An 18751-nucleotide genomic window follows, 5' to 3' on the forward strand; every position below is an offset into this window, starting at 1 on the left:
TATCTTTCCATTTTGATTGCATTGGTTCAATTTCTTCCTTCCCTTTCAACTCGCGATTTACATGTCGTCTTCAAATTATTTTTTTTGGAATTTTCTAAAGTGACAGAAGATAACGATATAATATGTCCACCTGTTCTTTATTCCCTGTTGCTAATCCTACTAAGGACTTATTGCTCAATGTAAGGTTGAATGCAATGTAATCATTACGACATGAGCTGTTGACTGATTAAACCTGTGGATCATGAGTCAAATAACGTTCATCACAAGAAGGCAATTTATGGAAAAGTATGATTTCATTTTACCGTGTTCATTCCAATAATTGGTTTTAAATTTGAAACGTCATTAATTTGATCAATTTCGTGCTGGAAGATTCCAATCCACTGACAATGCCTCATGAAGATGAATTACATTAAACTTTCAGCATTGGATGAATTGTTGGAATTTTATTGTTTGTATTATTTGTACAATTTATATTGTTCCTTCTCAGAATAAGGAAACAGCTAACTTGAAAATTACCCACTCCCTGTCTAAAGCCCACTGGTTTCGCCTATTAGGTTGTCCATCATGAACGTCTGGCTCTTTCTGGGCAGTGTGGCGGTATCTATTCTGGCTACAGCCTCAACAGGCACATTCGATTCGAAATTGGATGAAGACTGGAAAAATTGGAAATCACAACATGGGAACCAGTACACCAAGGTAAAAGGAGAGTCTGTAATGTTAAGCTCACTCAGAATAGGAATGATCTGCACACAATTGGCAGAGATTGAGAATATGTAGTTGCAGTCAATGACAGGTACCTGTTGAGTGAAGTGACATTGAGAAAACATTGATCTTGAAATTCAATGGGTTTTCTCCAAGTTTCTAACTTCATTAGAGAACTGATCAAACACAAAGTGAATCAGTAGCGACTTGGTGTATCTTAATTTACTAGGATCCCGCTGCAGTCCTGTTGGATTTACTACAAAGACCACAAACTGTCTCTAGAAGATTAAGATCCATTCTTGGTGTTGAAGAGGCAATTGGAAGTGGGCAACTTGGATACAGAGGGATGGGGAAGCCGTCTGATCATCCCAAGCGGCCCATTCAATGAAGCGTCTCTTTGCTGACACTGATTTTACTATGCTGGGAGCTTAAGGCAGGTCTCTCACACAACAGGTTAAGAAGGTGCACAGTACATGCACAGTAATTGCCCATGTATTGGCCTCGGTTTTTTCGCAAGGACGTGGCTTATTGAATTCCCTGCTTGCCACTGGCTTAATCTTACTTCAGACAGGGACAGGTGGGAGGAGAGAGAACGTATCCATTGTCAACGTCATTCATGACGGTCGATTAAACCATCCTCTTGTTCAGCTATTTTATTCTTAATTCACTTTCAGCATGAATCTCTCAGACTGGCAGCTCGACAGGTTTTGCTATGGGTGCGTTATTTTGAGTGGGGTGAGGGGAACCTGATTAATAATTTTCAGATCTGGGTGGGAGGATGGACCCTGACAGCAAAATGTTATTTCAGGTTTCACAAGCGGATTTTTAATACTTCTGTATAATTTTATAAATGAAAGATGCTGCAGCCTGATTATATTAATCTCTTTATTCAGGATGAGGAGAGCTACAGGAGAATGATATGGGAGGACAATATGAGATACATCGAAAACCACAACATCGAACACTCATTGGGAAAACGCACATCTAAAGTGGGAATGAACAAATTTGGAGCTCTGGTGTGTACAGGATGTATCGTCTGGGATCTATTTGATTCTGGTCATTGTGAAATTGTGAAGCTCTATAATTGTGAAGTTATTTTCAGCTACAGGAGCAGCAATTGGACATTTGGTCCTGCAAGCTGACTCACTCATTCAGTACACTCAATGACTGATCTCACTTTACTCCAAATTATTGATTCCTTCCTTCTCATTCCAGGTTTTCATAACCCGCAACTCCTCTGGAAATAAAAAAACATCTCCCTCAAATTTGTATATATTCAATGACTCAAGTCTCCATTTCTCTCTGCGGAAGAGAACTCTAATGACTAACAATCCCCTGATTCGATAATTTCTGCTCACTTGCACGATCAGATACTGTACAACTAAATTGCATTAACCCACACTGGCTGGCTTGAGCTCCCTCTATGGACGGCAGTCACACTATGGATACACCTCTATGTTGTTGAGTCTTCACAGATGCTGTCCATTGTGACGTCTGGAAGCAGGAGTTGCATTCTGTACTGTGGAAGCTGCTCCCTTCGGCAACAATATTCTTCTTGAGTCTGCTGGATCTCTGACTCCGCCCTACCTATCGTTGACTAAGCTTTATCCCACAGCCGTTAAACTAACCTGCATTCCAAGCAAATTGAAGTACATGATCCTGCTCTCTATTATTGCTCCTCAGGACAGTTGGTCATTTCCCCTATTCTTGGCATCTCAAAAAAATGTGACTAATGACATCAGCATTACACCAGCATTCCATGAATGGAAAATAAATTAATGGAATTGAATTGGATTGAATTGAACTGAGCTGAACTGAACTGAACTGAACTGAATTAAATTGAATTGAATCGAATTGAAATTAATGTGACGTGTACTGAGGCACAGTGAAAAGCTTTGTCTTGCGAGCAATACAGGCAGATCACAGAGTTAAGTCGCATAGATAAGTAAATAATAGCGACAATAACTACGTCAGGTCTTGGTTCTGTACTCACCTTTCCCATCAAGAAAATCATCCTCTCACCATGAGCCCTGTCAATCTCCCTCGAATCTTATTTGTTTCAGTATGGTCAGCACTCATTCTCCTCAACTTTATTGTGGAGTGGGCCCAGTCTGTCAAAATGTTTCTCTTGTGATAACCCTCTTCTTCGGAGGAATAGATTTGATTAACCTGCTTCAAATTTCCTTCCAAATATTCCTCCGTAACGAGTGAAATCAATGCTCATCACAGGGTGTTTGTCCAATCGCACCAAGACTTCCCCACTTTGATACTGTCTTTGCTCTGCATTAAAGACAAATATTTCTTTTGCCTCTTTAATAACTTGCTGGACCTATGTGCACACGAATGTTAATAAGTGACCAAAGAGACAAAACATTTTTTTTACCACAGGAAAGCCGATATAGTGTGTGTACTTCAATTTTAAAAGACATATCATGCAGTGCCACATCAGCTGTTGCTTAACAAAATAACAGCTTATGGTTTAGTGCGTAACATGTTGGCATTGGTAGAGGATTTGTTCGCTAAAAAAGAATGGGATGGTGGAAAGTGAAGACAGAAATAATCCCATTTTTCTTCTGGGATGGAGGGGAACAACTGCACCAAAGATTGTCTCGCGAGTAAAGACTAATCAGGTTGGGACTTTACTGAATGGGGTTTATAAGAATTACGCGAATGAGAGAGGCTCGGAATTGTCATCATCGAATCACAATAACAGCGTTTTGAAATCGAGATGTGGAGGAATTCCTTCTCTCTGAGGCCTGAATGTCTTTGCAAGAAGATAGGATAGTGAAGAAAGCGTTTGTGATGCTCCCCTATATTTGTCATGTTATTGAATACAGGTGTTGGGATGTCATGTTGCTGTTGTGAGGACATTGGTTCGGCCACTGTTTGTATATTGCGTGCAAGTCTGGTCTCAATCCACTCGGAAAGATGTTGTGAAACTTGAAAGGTTTCAGAAAAGATTTACAAAGATTTTGGCAGCACTGGAGGATTTGAGCGATAGGGAGAGGCTGAACAAGTTGAGGTTGTGTTCTCTGCAGCGTAAGAGGGTAAGGAGTGACCTTATGCAGGTTTACAAAATTATGAGGTGCATGCATAGGATAATTAGACAAAGAAGTTCTTTTCCCTGGGATCGGGAATCCAGAACTAGAGGGCATAGGTTGAGGGTGAGAAGGAAATGATATAAAAGAAACATAAGGGGCAACTTTTTCACACAGTGGGTGGTACGTGGATGGATCAAGCTTCCAGACCATGTGGTGGAGGCAGGCACAATTGCAACATTTGAAGGGCATTTGCAATGGGTATATGAATAGGAAGGGTTTGGAGTGATACGGTTTGGGTGCTGGCAGGTGTGACTTGATTGGGTTGGGATATCTGGTCAGCATGGACAGGTTGGACCGAAGTGTCTGTTTCCATACTGTACATCTCTATGACACTGGGCCTCTCTGTATGCCTAATCTGAGAGAGATTCTTAAGCGGGAGGGGAATCAAGGGTTACAATGAAAATGAAGGAACGGGAACATGGGCAATTTTCGGTCAATCATAATGTAATGATGGAGCAAGGTGGAGGGGCCACTAGTCTACTCATGTTGCTACTTCCTATGTTCTTATGGGTGAGGAAACAATTGCGCAAACTGAGTAAGACAGCCTGTCAACGGCATTGAGAGGAGTCCTTAGGTAAGGATAAACACCCCAGTGGGTGTGACACCAATGAACATGCAGTACAGGTGGAGAGCCTGGAAAATTGAATCAAATCTTTGCAGATAGCAGGGTGTGAGGAGACGCAGTTCAACGTAACTGTGGGAGACAGTAGATGGTCTAGCCCTTAAATGGAAACATTAACATCAAGAAAGGAAAGGAAGATTTTCAGAGATTCCAATTGAAGTTGGGACAAGGGTGGAAATTCGAAGTAAAATTGATTACTATTTCTAATTCTGGGTGAGAATAGGAAGCAACAATCAATGGATCAGAGACAGAACTTTGACAGCGGTCAGAGTAGGACTGGAACAAGGCGTGCTCCATAAAGCCTGCAAAAAGGCAGCCGCAACTCGGACTTTTGCATGTACCTAGGGCCCAGCTTATTACTCAGAGGATGGGACATATTTAATCCCCTTTCAAACCGACATGTACCCCTCCCTACCCATCAAAAAGAGACACCAGATGATTCAATACCAGTCTGCAATCTCAATTTGATATGCAGACATCCACAGTTCCGGATGATAAATTACGTGATGATGGTCCTTTTCTCACCATTCCAATCCAGTATCTTCATGAAAATGAACAATCTGAGTTTCGCATCTAAATCTAATGGTTCAAGGGCCATGAGGCCAACTCAAGACCAACGTCATATCCGGAAATCAGGTCACGCCGGTGATGAAATTTGAAATCCTCCTGATTGGGAAGGTTCATCTCAAACACCAATAAACCCCACCAATCTGAGGTGACGTAACCTATCCTTCCATGATGAAATTGACCTGTCAGGTTTTAATGATCAGCGACGACTATCGAACTGATTCTTGCAAAATGAAACATTTATAAAGCCCCTGCCATTTTGGGAATTGAACGATCGAGCAGAGATATTTGAGCTGCTCGAGGTTTCTTACACAGCTTTATATTGGATTGGGACGAAATGGATGGCCACTTATTTGCCTGCTACTCATTTATTCAGTCAAAGATTAAACACGAGTAGCGAGTGCCCTCATTGCTTTCCCCCGCACTTCATGCTAAAGTCAGCGAATATGTAGAATGTAGCTCTCTTACATTATTGACACTTCTCCTACATAATCACCACTAAAAGTCAATCATTTCACCAATGTGTTTGAATTTTCAGACCAATGAAGAGTTCAATAAGCTCATGAATGGACTTCTCCGAATCGAAGCTGTCAACATGACTGAAATTGAAACTGATAAAAGAGATGAAAGTAGTGAATCTGAAGAAAGTCACATTTGAATTGAGAACTGCAACTGTTGACTGGCGTAGAGAAGGATTAGTTACTCCAGTGAAAAACCAGGTAAAAATCAGAAAAAGCTCTCAAGTTTATTAAGTGCAGACATTAACTTCTCAACAGGATTGGACGTTATGATCAGCTTATAGGAATTATTAGGAAAGGCTACGTTTCAGTAGATCATTTTTAATCTAAATTGCTTCTCCTGCTTTCTTGTTGCATTTGTTTCCTGGTATTGGTTATGGTCAGGCAAGGGAGCATAGTATATGTATCAATTGTAATGTTCGTGCTTTTACTCATAATATCTAGAGAATTTTTACTTCAAAATCAAATTCAATGGTTAGATTAAATTGTAAAATTGAAGTCTACAGGTACAATTCCGATGTAAATTGGCACAACTCAACAATGTTAATGTTGCAAGCTGCAGTGCCAAGCTTCCTTGTGATACCATGTCCAGTGTTATTCAAAGAGTATTCGATCATATGCTCGACACCCCAACTTTTAAAACCACCTTCACAGTTCACTTCTGTTGGGCCTTGTACCTCTCTCAATCATTCTTTCAAACTGGACAAGGCTGATCGACAGGAGAGCAGAGCCTGCTGGTAAGTATATGAAGTATTGTGTACAAATGGTAGTTGTAAAAGATCGGATTATACTGTAATTCACTAAATGTCAGTTGCATTGAATGTTTGGGAGGGATACCGCCACGAGGCTCAGTGAGATTTCTCACTATCGTTATCATAGCCATCTCATTAGCTACGTCAATGCAGCTATAACATCCCGTATATCCGCTCCGAGTCTAATCTTCCCACACATTCTTCCCGGAACAATTCAATAGATTCCTGATTTGCGCCCGATATCCTGGGAGCTGAGCCGTCATGAAAAAGCTGCTGTGAACCCACATGAGCACGAGCATGGTAACCTTTCCCTGCTCAGATAGGAATGCTTTCGAACATGCCAGAGAATGGTACAGAAAAACAACCAACATTGCCATAAAAATGCTATGAGTCAGAATCGCTGTGACCACCCACCTTCCCCCTCCGACACACTCTATCCCAGCCCCAGCACCCCGTCCTACCCAGATTCATGCTGTCACTGACGTCTTCCTCATCTTCAAAACCAACATCACAGCGGCTTTGCCACTTCACTACCTCGGAATACCTCCCGCAAATACCAACACCAACAGCCATGCAAAACTTAAATCTCTCACTCAATCCTTCCCTTTCTGGCATTCCAGGAGATGAGGAACACTGGAGGGCAGAAAGCTCTTGGATTGGTGGAGAGGTGTCTGACACCAGAAAACATGATACACTCACATTCCACGGAGCGAGTAAATACCACTCATCTCTCCTCTGTTAGCGCTCTGTCAGTCTCATTAATTCTTCAGCGTGTCTTTGCATTGGTCCCAGAAACTTCTGTCTCTCGTGTTCTGTCGGTTTCGTCAGCATCTACTCTCGCTCGGCAGGGAAAGAAGACACCTCCTCGTTCTCTGAGCATGAAAGTATTGCGGCCTCAGTGGAAATATCAGTCAGGCTGCGTCCAGCACACACCCTCAGCTCCCTGGGAATGTGAGCTATTGAGGGTATGGGAGCACTGTTTGGTAAGCCCCTCACTGTGTCATTTCCCACAGCACTCGGAGGGCTGCCAGCGACCCGGTACGGGCAGAAGAGACCGTGGTGTCAGCAAACATCGACATTTACCAGGAAACAGCAGATGCAGCAGACAGAGATGTACACTTGAAAGACGACAGGGATGCAGATACATTGTGGTGACCCAGATATCCCAATCAATGAATCATCTAACCTCCAAGGACAGTTTGGCAGTTGCCATGGAGAAGCAGACCCAGCACCCTCAGCGTCTGCTGGCCATGGCCACAAAGCTGCACCCCATCGCCCACTGCTCCACAGGCCTGTAGTCGAGGTGCCACTTTCTAATCACAAGTAATAGGGACAGTGCCCTGCTGGAGGAGGAAGCACACACAGGTCAGTCCGAAGACCCAGACTCAAGATGTCATAGAAGTGGCTGAGCCTCCACCTGCAAACTGCTGCCCAGTTCTGCTCAGCATTGTCAGAGCTCCCTCACCCCCACCAGACAGAAATGCTGCGAGGCTGACTGAACAAACCACCGCAGGGCTAACAGGCAGCAACAAGGAGTCCGATCCTTCCTGCCTAACCCAGTAACCGGTATTCATTAAATCTGAGACAATGAAGGAAAGGGAGGTTTAGTGGCAAGCGTGACAAACCTCGTACGTTATGTGATCCTTTTCGATAAGTGGTATCAGCTTGACCTTCCACTTGGCTGTTTCTCTCTCGGGGGAGAGAAGGCTTAATATAACTGCAGCACCATGATACCGAACGACATGGTTACATAGCATCAATGTGTGTACTGAGAGCCTGGTGTCGCATGTGGAAGGAAGAGGAACAATGTTTGCAGAGGTAAGGCTGTGCTGCTAATACCGTCACACCTCATCCAACAACTGTATGGATTCCCTTCCCACTATATGCAATGGTGAATTCATTTTATTCACCATTGCATATAGTGTTATCACCCATCCTCGCTCACAACTGCAATCTCCCAGACTTCTCAACGCACAGCCCTCAGAGGTGAAGAATTGCAAACTCTTCTTCCTGTGACAACAGTTCCCAATCCCCGAACTGGTCATTTTGTAGCCAAAGGACTATTGAAACCAAGTCTCTGGATTGCATACGCAAAGACAACTCCCCACCGCACCCCCGCACCCCCACCCCCCCCCTCCCCCCCCCGCCCCCGCACCAGACTATGGTCGATCCCTGGACTGTGGACCAGCAAATGCCAGATGCCAAAGTTCATGGGCAAGGTCCATACAACAGGAGCCTGTGCATCTTGCCCTGAGATGCTATTTGGTCTGATCGAACACCACGGTCGTTTATAACCAATCGGAAACAGCGTTCATCCTGTCCCTCTCTGAGAGCCATGCCATGTTCCCTAGACAGCCAATACATTTTGTGAATTTGTCAAGAGGGGAAATTGAATAATGGGACAAGTTTTGCTCGTAAGGAGACTTTACATCATCAAATAATCCTCTTACATGACAATGCTTCAAGTTGTTAGTCACTGCTGTAGAAATCAGATCAGTCCTCCTGGGAATAACCCTAAGGACGCTGCTTGGCCTAAACACTCTCCCCGCCAGGAACTCAGCTCCAGTGTGGACCAGCTAGCGGGAAATTCTCCGACATCTTCAAACTCTTTCTTCTACAAGCTGAAGTCCCAACCTGCTTCAAGAAGACCACCATCATCTTCGTAAATGAGGAAACAAAACTCATGAATTGTTCCTTAATGACGACCCGCCAGTGGCCTGCGCACAATAATCATGAAGTGCTTCGAGAAGCTGGTGAGGGTCCACATCAACTCCATTCTCCCAGCCTGCCTCGGTCACTTAATATTTGCCTTTTAAAGTAACAGGTCCACTGTGGGTGAAATATCTCTCGCCCTGCACCCCTTGAACATCTGGAAAAGGATACTTTTGTCAGACTCCTGCTCATTGACTATCCCTCTGCCTTCAACACTCTTATCCTCTCCACATTGAACTCAAAACCCTGTGACATTGGTCATGATTCTATCCTCTGCAACTGGATCCGCAACTGTCTGTCCCACAGATACCAATCATTGAAGATAGGCAACTGCACCTTCTCCCGAATAACCTTCACCACTTGCGTCCCCCAAATAATGAGTGCTCAACCAGTTACTGTTCTCCCTTTACACCCACGAATCCCGAACGAACACCATCTACACATTCACTGACGGCAGCACTGTAACAGAAGGGAAATTTGACAACGATAAATAAAAAGGCAGAAGGGAGATAGAGAGATCATTGACGTGGTGCAATGAGAATAGCTTCTCTCTCTCTCTCTCAATTTCGGTAAAATTAAAGAACACATAATTGACTTCAGAAGGAAAGGAGAACAACACGCTTCAATCTACATCAATGGGAATGAGGTTGAGAGAATGGAAAGTATCAAATTTCCAAGACTGACCATAATGGACAATCTTTCCGGGAAATACCATGTGTTTGTGCCGTTGGAAAATATACAACAACGCCCCTTCTTCCTCAGAGAGCTCAGGAATTTTGGCATGTGCATAAGGACCCTCACTAACTTCGACAGTTGCACCTTTGAGCGCATACTGTCTGGGTCCAGAAGGCCATGTATGGCAACTGCGAAGCTCAGGATCATAACAAACTACTAAAGGTTGTGTGCGCAGCCCAGGCCATTATGGAATCGAATACTCTATCAATGAACTCCACTTACACATCTCGCTGCCACGAAATGGCAGGCAACATCACCAAGGACCTAACTCACCCCGGTAATGTACTCCTTACATGCATTCCGTCAGGTAGAAGACACTGAAGCGTGAACACATCCACCAGCAGGTGCAGGAACAGCTTTTCCCCAGCTGTTATTAGACGGTTATGAGACTCTCTTGTTCAAATCATACTGATCTTGCTGACTTTGAATTTGCCTTGTGCCCACTCTCTACAATGTACCATTTTCCAAGTCTTTTTTGATCTCTTCATCCTCGCATACTATCATGTGCCTATATTGCTCATAAACAAAGAGTTTCACTGTTGTTCGCGACACGTGACAATACATAAATCAAATCAAATCCGAACCTAGGCACACCGATATTTACAGATTCTGTGTAATTCTGAGAAACTTGAACAAACATTTAGACTAAGAACATTCGTGTGAGACTATGTTCCATATGAATGTAGATGCAAACTGGATATCGTTTTTAGATCAATATGATTTAATGTGGTTATGTTTCTGTCAACACTAGGGTCAATGTCATTCTGACTGGGCCTTCAGTGCAACTGGTGCCATAGAAGGACAGTGGGCAAAAAGGCATGGAAAACTGGTTTCTCTCAGTGAGCAGAATCGGATTGATTGTGTGAAAGGACCGATTGGATGCTCTGGTTCAAACGCATTGATCGCCTTTGAACTAGTGATTCAACTTCAAGGCATCAACTCTGCTGAAACTTACCCTTACATAGGAAAGGTAAATCCCCAAGACTTCTAGTAAGGTTGTGGTGGAGACGGGATTCATTCTCATTTCGTTTTATTTTATTTCTTCTCTCCTGTCTGCGTTCGCTTGTAAGTTTTCTTGGGTTTTTAATTTAATTACCTCTTGGTGAAGAGCAGCGAAATCTGAGTGTGTCGAGCAGCATGAACTCACAACGGAGATAGCCGAGAGAGTTTAGGTTCCTGATGGCTCCTGTCCTGACGCTAATTCATGGCTGCTCAGACGGTGATGAGTCTCGGTCCCTGGCAGTGCCAATATCCAATACAGTTTCGTGCAGGCAACAGATGAGATCTGTTTTTGTTCATGGCAATATCTGTATCTATCATAGATTCACAAAATTAGCTGTGCAGGTGAGTCTGGGATTTTGGCAGCATGAGCATCCAGCACAGATTCATGGAGGTAGGGTGCAAGTGGGTCAGTTTTCTGTCAGTGTCTGTATCCAGCAGAGGTTCATGGAGGCAAAGCGGAGGTGAGTTTTGTTTCATATCAGTATATGTATCCAGCTCAGATTCATGGAGGCAGAAAAGGTGAGTTTGGTTTCCTGTCATTACTGCATCCATCATAGATTAATTGAGGCAGAGTGAAGATTAGTTTGGATTCTGTCAGTAACGCTATCCAGCGCAGATTCATGGAGAGAGGGGAAAGGTTTTTTCGGGTTCCTGTCATGATCTGTATCAAGCACAGATACATGGAGATTGGGAAAAGGTGAGTTTGGGTTCCTGTCAGTGCAGGTCGCCATCACAGATTCATGGAGGCAGCAATGGAGCTTAGGCCCAGTACAAGATCCGGCAGCAACTGCAGTGACTGCATCAGTAAGCGATATCTAAACCAGTCTCGTGGTAACAACAGAATCGTGTTTGGACCAATGTCATGCCTAGCAGCATCAGTGGCATCTACTTTTCCGAGGTCCATCAAGGCCTCTTCGTGACCAATGCATCAGCGGAGTCAAGATGCTGCCAAAGATTGGGCGACTTTCATTCCGACGGTGATAGAGAAGGGGACACATGCCTGACCAGCATGTCCATGATGGAGCACTTAGCAAGGACTATCCTTCAGCACTCCCAGTCATCTCAACCTTTATCTTGGAATGCTCTCCTACATCTTGACACAACACCTCGTACCTACATACAATCTGTCTGAGGAGTTAAGAGTACTTCCATTTCTGTGAATTAATGCACACCATTCCTACAGTTCAAGGATGTGGAGGTTAGGGGATTAACTATGTTAAGCTAACCATAGTGCGTCCGGAATTATAGGTTAGGTGTGTAAGCCATGGGAGACGCAGGGTTACAGGGATAAGCTAGGGCCGAATGGGCACTTTCAGCACTCTGGGGATTCTATGATACTGTGAGTTAGCATGTGGATGTGACGTTCAGCTGAATCAACGGAACTTTCAGCATGTTCTGTCCTTCAGACGGGTACGTGCACCATCCACTATAACAGTTAAAGTACTAACACAGCGAATGACAGATCTGAAGAGTCAGGAATAAAGGTAATTATTTTAGTCTGTCTGCTTCTCCATATGCCCATCGGGCTGGTCAGTCACACTAATGTAAGCTGCAATTTTACATGAAAAGGAACAACTCACGTTTGGAGTATGAGCTAGAAGACGTTATAAACGTTTGCTGAGAAATCTTCGAATTATGTGCTCATGTCGTTGGTAGGTCTGTGTGTAAATATGGTCCTTTGTTAAGAGAGGTGTTTACTCTTTAGGACAACGTGCTGGGTTGTCATTTGGCATATTGTGTGTAATTAAGAAAATTGGCTTGAATTTTTACTCAGGAGACTTTTTTTGCGTAAGTTGCTTGACGGTTGATGCTGTTCCTCCAGAAGCCGTTGTTGTCTTTCTACACGTCACAATTGCCCCGAGTATTGGATTTGATTGAGATCAGCCTCTTGCGTGCAAATCCCAGCTCCTTGTCTCAATGTCACATAGTTTCACCCTGTTCTTCAGTTCATTCTTCAAATCCTTACCCCAGCTCTTCCACACTCTCATGCCTGGTCTCATTGTAGATGACTTGTGCGTTATCATCCTGGACAGATGTTGCTTTTGTTTTGGATTTGTGTCAACACTGAATAATTGTTCCTGTGGTAATCTGAGGCCATGCAGACTTTAAGTTCATTGTAAGCCCATTCACTCTGCTCTCCAAAATGCAGCGTTTAATTGGCCAAATAAACAACTGAATGAAAGAAACACTCTCTTCATATCACAGGTGTACATGGTCTGGTGACTGGGCATCAGTCTAAACTCAACCTATTCTCTGGCTATGTTTTATGGAGGCGAAGGCCTCTCACTCACTGGCTGGTGAGGCAACATTAACAGAGTCTCCTCTTTTCATGAAGCCCCAGTGTACGTATTGTCACTCGGGCACTGAGCTGGACAAGAGAAGGGCTTTGCACAAATGACAGCGCCAAGGAGTGGTCATTACCAGCCAGAGGCCAGTGGCCCTGTTCAACAGGAAGGCAGTAACATTCAGTACAACAACAACCTGTGGGCTGACATCGATCTTGGGTAACAGACCAACAGTAAGTGATTGAGTGAGAGGAGGGGAGGTGACGATCACAACACAGCTTTGAGTCGGGGTGTGTTTGGCTGGGGTGGGGTGTGGTGCAGTAAGGTCACATATCAGCAGGTGTACTCTTCCTCAACTGGTACTTGATATTTCCCGACCCCTAAATCTACAAGCAATGCTGAACACATTTGCATGTCGTTGTCCTCTCATGTTGAGCACCTCACTCACCCCTGAATGAATTATATTGGCATTGGGTTCAGAACTGCTCAGTATAATAAATTGCCAATTGGCAGCCTCAGTTTGGACTCCAGCATGAATACTCGGCTTGTGATTCATTACACCTTTAGTCCCTAATTTACACTCCACAGTTGGGGAAACGACATGATCTCAAGTGTTAAAGTGAGAATGACACCCCTTTCCATCAAGGCATGACGTGACATCAAGGAGCCCAAGAAAATATGGAGTGAATGGGAATTGGAAGAAAAAGTTCCTTTAGTTGTAATTATATCGAACACACTGGAAGGTGTTTGCAGTTATTTGATGTCTTTCTGCTCAGGACATGTCGATCGGAGTTCCTCAGTGTAGCCTTATTGGTACAGCCATCTTCAGCTGCTTCGTCACTGGCCTTCTATCCAAAAGGTACGCAGAGAGAATATCTACACGATTGTCAGTACTATTTGAATTAGTTACATTTTGAAGAAATCTGTGTCCAATGCGGCAAAGTGTGGACAATATCTCCACCTGAGAAGATAAATGACAAATAACATTCTCACCAGACAAGTGCCAGAAAATGACATAATCCAACATGGGAGAGAATTTAAACATTACTGAATCGCACACTATCAACATCTCTGAAGACTTTCCATCAACTCAACAAAAGGCAAGGGTATTGTGGAATACTTCCACTTCCCTGGATGACTGCAGTTCCGACAACAAAGAAAGAAACAGTTATTTTATTGGTTGTCTGCTATAGACATTGGACAGATTGGGCAGTAGATCTTGAAAACGTGCAGATATAACAGAATTGCTGATAAGTTTGATTGGAAATTCCCCAATATTAATTGGAACATCCGTGGTGCAGATTATCTGGATGGAGATGATTTTGTTAGGTGTTTACAGGAAGTATTCCTGAAGCAATAATTGTATATGCCGACTGGGGGAGGCCATATTGGATTTGGTGCGAGGCAATTCGCTAGGCCAGGTGTCAGATATGTCGGTGGCAGAGCATTTTGGTGACAGAGAGCATAAATGCCTCAAATGTGCGGTCGCCATGTGGAGGAATAGAAACTGACTGTAAGAGAGGGAATTTAATCTGGGGACAGGATGTTTTACTGCTCTTCGACAGGACCTATGGAGTATAAATTAGGAATAATTGCTTAACGGAAATGCACAACAGAAATGTGGAGCATTTTTTTGCTGTGTTGAATAACTTTGTCCCAATGAAACCGGATTGGAATTGTAAAGGAAAGGAGCCCTGGATGACAAGAATAGAAGAGCGGGATCTAGCGCAAATTTTGAAAATTACAGGGTTGAAAGGAACGAACTCAAAAATCGACTGAGGAAAGCTGGTTGGGGGCATGAAGAAGCCTTGGCGGGAAGGATTTGGAAAAATCCAAATGTTTTGCACACGGACATTAGAAATAAGAAAATGATCTGAGATCGCGTAAGCTGGATCCAAGCCAGTGGAGGGAACTTAAGCATTGAGCGTGGCGAGGTAGAGAAGGAGCAAAATGAGTTTTTTTTTTGCCATTGCATTCATGAGAGAGAGGGAGCTTGATGTTAGAGAGAATACTGGGGAAGAGCTTAATAGGCTTGAGCAGATTGATATTAAGAATGTGGATATGGTGTAAATTCTGGAAAGCATGAGTATGATTCAATCTCGAGGGCCGGATCAGATATATCCACATTTCCTACGAGAAGTGAGGATTGAGATTGCTGCACCTCTGGCAATGATCTTTGAATCCAACCTCTCCATAGTAGTTCTTCATGTTTGGAGGGAGGCATATATTGTACTTCTCTTCAGGGAAGTAAATAGGGAAAAAAACCTGGAAATTATTGTCTCGGTAGGTTTACGTCTGTGGTTAGCAAGGTACTGAAAAATGTTCGCAGATATAGGATTTTGGATTGTTTGGAAAAAGATTTTTGATGAAGGATTGTTTTTTTTTATAAATGGCTTGGATAAAGAAGTGGAAGGTAACCAGAGAGGTTTACACAAGAAACAGGCTGTCAGGAGATGTCATAGGTTTATGGTCACGAGAGGAAGTAAAGGGAAGATATCAGAGGTAGGTTTTTTTCCGCAAAGAGTTTTTGATGCGTGGACTGCACTGCTGGCTTTGATAGTAAAGTTAGAGACATTAAGAATATTTAAGCGACTGCTGGTCACGAACATGCACGGCAGCAATTTGAGAGGTGTGTATTTAGTTTGATCTTAGATTAAGATAAATGTTTGGCACAACATTGGGGTCCGAAGGGCCTGCATTGTGCTGCACTGTTCAGTGTTCTATGTTTTGACACTGAGTAGGTTTGACACCATCCAGGACATTCACTCCATTTGTCTGGCATCAAATCCACAAATATTAATTCCCTCCAACATCATCACAAAGTGATAGCAGTATATACAATCCAAGAGCTACAGCTGTGAAGTTGACTGATGGACTGTAGTCAGAACCTTCCAAACCGAAGGCCACTTCCGCCAAGGATCACTGTAGATACAGTTAACACCAATCCTTGCAACATCCCCTCAAATCACTCACCATCCTGGCTCAGAAATTTATTGTCATTCCGCCACCGACTTTGGGTCAAAAGCCTTGAACTCCCTCTCTAACAGAATAGTACCGATCAAAAATTCTGCAAATGTTCTGGAAGGCAGCTCATCACACCTTCTCCAAGCCAAGTTTCAATCAACGCTGACACAGTCTGCCACAACTACATTTTAATCCATCTTGGAATTAAATCTGGGTGTATGTGGCAATTCCTCCTGCAACACACCCACCCATTACGATATCACTCCCAGTATCAATCTCACCCCAGAGTTGGCATCATATTCTGCCCTGTGTCCTGAAACTGAAGCAACTGCAACATTGGAGAGAAGTAATTGAAAATTATTCACCAGAATCTTCACTCCATCAGAGTGTAGCAAAGTCACCGCATTTATAATTTTCCAATTTTCGTTTAAACACGAGCATCGAGGCCATACTTTAGACAATCAATATACTCCATCATTTCCAACATGCAAGAATTTACAGAAAGGCCGAGGGGTGCAGGTGTATAATTCCTTGGAAGTGGAGCCGAGTATAGATAGGATGGTGAAGGAGGTATTTGTCACAGTTACCTTTATTGTTCAAAACATTGGTACAGGTATTGGGACGTCTTATTGCAGCTGTACAGGACATTGGCGAGGCCACTTTTGTAAAACTGTACACACGTTTGGTTGCTCTGTTAAAGGGAGGATGTTGTTAACGTTCACAGGGTGCAGAAAATATTGACAAGGATGTTGCTGGGATTGGGTTTCAGTTATTGGGAGAGACTGAATAGGCTGGGGCTTTTCTCCAAGCGGAGGAACAGAGGCTGAGGGGTGACATTATCAAGGTTTATAAAATCATGAAATACATGAATCGGGTGAAGAACAGAATGCTTTAGCCATGGGATCGGAGTCCAAACCTAGCGAGCAGAGCCTTAAGATGAAAGGGGAACTATTTGAATAGGTACTGGGACTAATACTTATTAGTTGTAATCTAATGACTCTAATGAGGTAATTATTGACGGTTTGGGAAACGTTTATCTGCATGTGAAGAATTTAATGCACTACTGTATGATCACAAGTTTCAGATGAGTCGACCGAAAACTGTGAAGAGGCTCAACTCTTTCTAATGTAGTTTCGGTATGAGCTAACTAGATGGTGAGCCTGATTGGGATATTGAGTTGTCAAGGCAAAGTACATTTTTTTTAATTTTCTCACGTTTCAAGTCATTTGTAATACCATTGCTTGGTCTAAGTGTAGAATGTTTCGAATACATTGAGCAGTAAATATTACGTTTGACTCAAGAAAACCCTAAAAATGGTCTGAGTTGTAACTGTCTCGCGCCGAGGATCATGTATGTATGGAATGACCTGCCTGAAGAAGTGGTGGAGGTTGGTACAATTACAAAATTAAAAAGGTACGGAGATGGGTATATGGATTGGAAGTGTTCAGGGCCAAGTGGTCGCAAATAGGACTACAATACGTCAGGATATGTGACCGGCGTGGACGAGTTGGAACAAACGGTTTGTTTTCGTGCTAAGTCCCGCAAAATGTGCATTTTTCTAAACAAATAGTGAACAAATATCGCACAGGTTTGGGAAAATAAATTGGCTTCCAAAGTCGGAATGCAGAAAAGTGTCAAGCAAAGAAAAAATAATTTTGTTATGATCTTAATGAGTATTCATTTTGAACATTTTATTTAAAATATAGAATGGACGCTACTGCAAATTTCAGCCAGATAAAATTGCTGCTAAAATCACTGACTACAAATGGGTTTGGGGAGGCGAGGCAGCATTGGAACAAGCAGTGAGAGAGATAGGACCGATGTCTGTTGTGATTAATGCAAGTCTGAAATCCTTTCAACATTATAAAGGAGGTAAGTCGCAGAGCACTGGATGATGTCTTTGAATCAGATTATCGACTGTTCAAGAAAAGGTATTAGAAATCATACATCTACAGACACATTTACTGTCACTATTTTGGTATTAATATTACTGCAAAGTTCACCATGGACCATGACCCTTACCCTTGTTCCTGCCTGCACTCCCTCCGTGTTACATGTCGTCCAGTTCTGTCAGATATCATCGAGTTAAAGTTAGATCTTGCTACAAGTTGAGCTCATGAATGGTAATGAGAAATGGACCTGCTCCCATTCAGAGTAATGCAAATAGCTCAAAACGTTGTGCTATAGCTAAGAGAACTGATAGTGAGGTGTAACTGTCCTGATGTGCTGCTGAGTGCCTGCATAATTCAGCGTTTTATTAATTGTAATCTGAAGACGCTACACTCACTCTATCTGGATTAAGAGGAAGGGGAGACCTTCGACTTGAAATCTCTTGGCGTCCTGCTAAGAGTCCTTCACTCTCTGCTCCAACTCTTTTCTCAGCAGCTGTTTCTATTCTGTTCTTGATCTCCTCTCGTGTGGCAACTCGAGATGACTTGCAAAGACGGTAGTCTGAACAGGGAGGTGGACGCCTGCACAGCTTCCTTGTGATGATGACACAGTTCGTCTCCATGTGCAGGACTATTCCCTATTGACTTCATCAACATTTCAAATCACAAAGCACTTCTACTGTACAACACACAATTGGAGACAAACTGGAAAATACTGAATGCAGAGTGGAGCTCCTTCATCACTCCACGTGTAGGATTTTGTAAGTTAACAGAATGTGTTAACACACATGGCAGAAAACCGATGTTTCACACGGTCAGCTACCATGGTCAGTGTGTTCTGCAAATGTCTGGTAAATTATTTCGACATCGAGAGTAATCTCAGCAAGATACTATATCAATCA

The 18751-nt window shown here is 43.1% G+C and overlaps 1 pseudogene; it reads left to right on the forward strand.

The window, feature by feature from the left end:
* Positions 1-17855, forward strand: part of LOC148142439 (procathepsin L-like) — a 40207-nt pseudogene extending 22352 nt beyond the window's left edge.
* Positions 17856-18751: the final 896 nt, after the last annotated feature.

Source organism: Chiloscyllium plagiosum, unplaced genomic scaffold, assembly GCF_037043375.1.
Source record: "Chiloscyllium plagiosum isolate Xiang-an unplaced genomic scaffold, Cpla_swu_hap1 HiC_scaffold_29, whole genome shotgun sequence".
NCBI classification, from domain to species: Eukaryota; Metazoa; Chordata; class Chondrichthyes; order Orectolobiformes; family Hemiscylliidae; genus Chiloscyllium; species Chiloscyllium plagiosum.